We start from the raw sequence: 2,603 nt of genomic DNA on the forward strand, positions 1-2,603 counted from the left end.
AATTTCTGCCCGGCATGGTAAGGAAGGACAGCGAGGTCCCGTTAGCTTTCATAGCACAATACAGGGATAGCACTCCGTCTTCAGGCCACGAGTGGCCTACCGGGACCGTCCGACCGCCGTGTCATCCTCAGAGGAGGATGCGGATAGGTCGAGCGTGGGGTCAGCACACCGCTCTCCCGGTCCTTATGATGGTTTTCTTTGACCGGAGCCGCTACTATTCGGCCGAGGATGTCCTCAATTGGCATCACGAGGTTGAGTGCACCCCGGAAAATGGCAACAGCGCATGGTGGCTGGATGGTCACCCATCCAATTGCCAGCCATGCCCAACAGCGCTTAACTTCGGTGATCTCACGGGAACCGGTGTATCCACTGCGGCAATGTCGTTGCCTACAATACGGGGATAGACAGGCGAAAAAAATCTGCAGGAGCGCCCCCAAGGCACATCCCTGTGTGACTCATAGGTCGTACGTCGATGGAGAAATGGACCTTCTCACCTAATTTTAGGTGAGGCGGTTCATTGGATAGTCTGATTCCTCGGCAGAAAAATCAAATGGCTCTGAGCACTATGGGACTCAACTGCTGAGGTCATTAGTCCCCTAGAACTTAGAACTAGTTAAACCTAACTAACCTAAGGACATCACAAACATCCATGCCCGAGGCAGGATTCGAACCTGCGACCGTAGCGGTGTTGCGGTTCGAGACTGCAGCGCCTTTAACCGCATGGCCACTTCGGCCGGCTATGCCCGTTTTCAATTCTACCGATGTCCAGAGGAAGTGTTCACGTAAAGCTGCGTTCTAGTTTTATTTTTAAGTGTCCTTCCTGATCCGGAAATTCCAACGGTGCCAGTTCTCTGTCTAGCTTAGTGATAGGACGAATTTCTGCCCGGCATGGTGAGGAAGGACAGCGAGGTCCCGTTAGCTTTCATAGTACAATACAGGGATAGCACTCCGTCTTCAGGCCACGAGTGGCCTACCGGGACCGTCCGACCGCCGTGTCATCCTCAGAGGAGGATGCGGATAGGTCGAGCGTGGGGTCAGCACACCGCTCTCCCGGTCCTTAGGATGGTTTTCTTTGACCGGAGCCGCTACTATTCGGCCGAGGATGTCCTCAATTGGCATCACGAGGTTGAGTGCACCCCGGAAAATGGCAACAGCGCATGGTGGATGGATGGTCACCCATCCAATTGCCAGCCATGCCCAACAGCGCTTAACTTCGGTGATCTCACGGGAACCGGTGTATCCACTGCGGCAATGTCGTTGCCTACAATACGGGGATAGACAGGCGAAAAAAATCTGCAGGAGCGCCCCCAAGGCACATCCCTGTGTGACTCGTAGGTCGTACGTCGATGGACAAATGGACCTTCTCAACTAATTTTAGGTGAGGCGGTTCATTGGATAGTCTGATTCCTCGGCAAAAAATGGTTCAAATGGCTCTGAGCACTATGGGACTTAACATCTGTGGTCATCAGTCCCCTAGAACTTAGAACTACTTAAACCTAACTAACCTAAGGACATCACACACATCCATGCCGGAGGCAGGATTCGAACCTGCGACCGTAGCAGTCGCGCGGTTCCGGACTGAGCGCCTAGAACCGCTAGACCACCGCGAACGGCTCCTCGGCAGAAGGGCTCCAAATAAGGTGTATCGCTACACATGGGTGTAGTCTGATTGGTCTGTAACATCAGACAGAAAACTGGGTTGTGAGGACTGCGAATAAACGCGGGCAAGGTGGCGGCTTTGTCGCTGGAGTGAAGGCAATTGGCCTTGGCGACGCGAGAAGGGCAGTCTTGATCGCTGTGGGGGCGCTGAAAGTGCAGTGAGATATTTGGGTAATTGCAGAAAGTTGAGTCACATTACGTTGGGAAGTTATAAGAGATTACGAAGAATAATTTCGTTGGTGGGAATGGTCAGATAACAGCTCGGGAGTAACTGGCAGTAAATTCAATGCTGAGGTTCTCAGATACAGTTTGGGCGCTGCAGCACAAATCAGAGTCCTATCGGATGCAGTAGATGATCGATGGAGGACCGCAGAGATTGCTGCCGTACGGAACTGCTCCAAACTGCTCGCCGCAGTGGTGATAAACATGTTAACTGTAAGCGTGGTTAGCGATGAGTTGTGGGCCCAGGGGTAATTGACTGCTTAATCATTATTTCATATTACCTCTTTTGGATTATAGTTAAATAAGAGGGGAATTTAGAATCATTGTTTCAAGACACAAATGAATTAATTACACTCCTGGAAATTGAAATAAGAACGCCGTGAATTCATTGTTCCAGGAAGGGGAAACTTTATTGACACATTCCTGGGGTCAGATACATCACATGATCACACTGACAGAACCACAGGCACATAGACACAGGCAACAGAGCATGCACAATGTCGGCACTAGTACAGTGTATATCCACCTTTCGCAGCAATGCAGGCTGCTATTCTCCCATGGAGACGATCGTAGAGATGCTGGATGTAGTCCTGTGGAACGGCTTGCCATGCCATTTCCACCTGGCGCCTCAGTTGGACCAGCGTTCGTGCTGGACGTGCAGACCGCGTGAGACGACGCTTCATCCAGTCCCAAACATGCTCAATGGGGGACAGATCCGGAGA

The 2,603-nt window shown here is 51.5% G+C and overlaps 1 pseudogene; it reads right to left on the reverse strand.

Moving 5' to 3' along the window:
• Positions 1-271: 271 nt before the first annotated feature.
• On the reverse strand, positions 272-388 carry LOC126214119 (5S ribosomal RNA; annotated as a pseudogene).
• Between the last annotated feature and the right edge of the window lie 2,215 nt (positions 389-2,603).

The sequence above is a fragment of the Schistocerca nitens genome, chromosome 11 (genome assembly GCF_023898315.1).
Source record: "Schistocerca nitens isolate TAMUIC-IGC-003100 chromosome 11, iqSchNite1.1, whole genome shotgun sequence".
In the NCBI taxonomy this organism is placed as follows: domain Eukaryota; kingdom Metazoa; phylum Arthropoda; class Insecta; order Orthoptera; family Acrididae; genus Schistocerca; species Schistocerca nitens.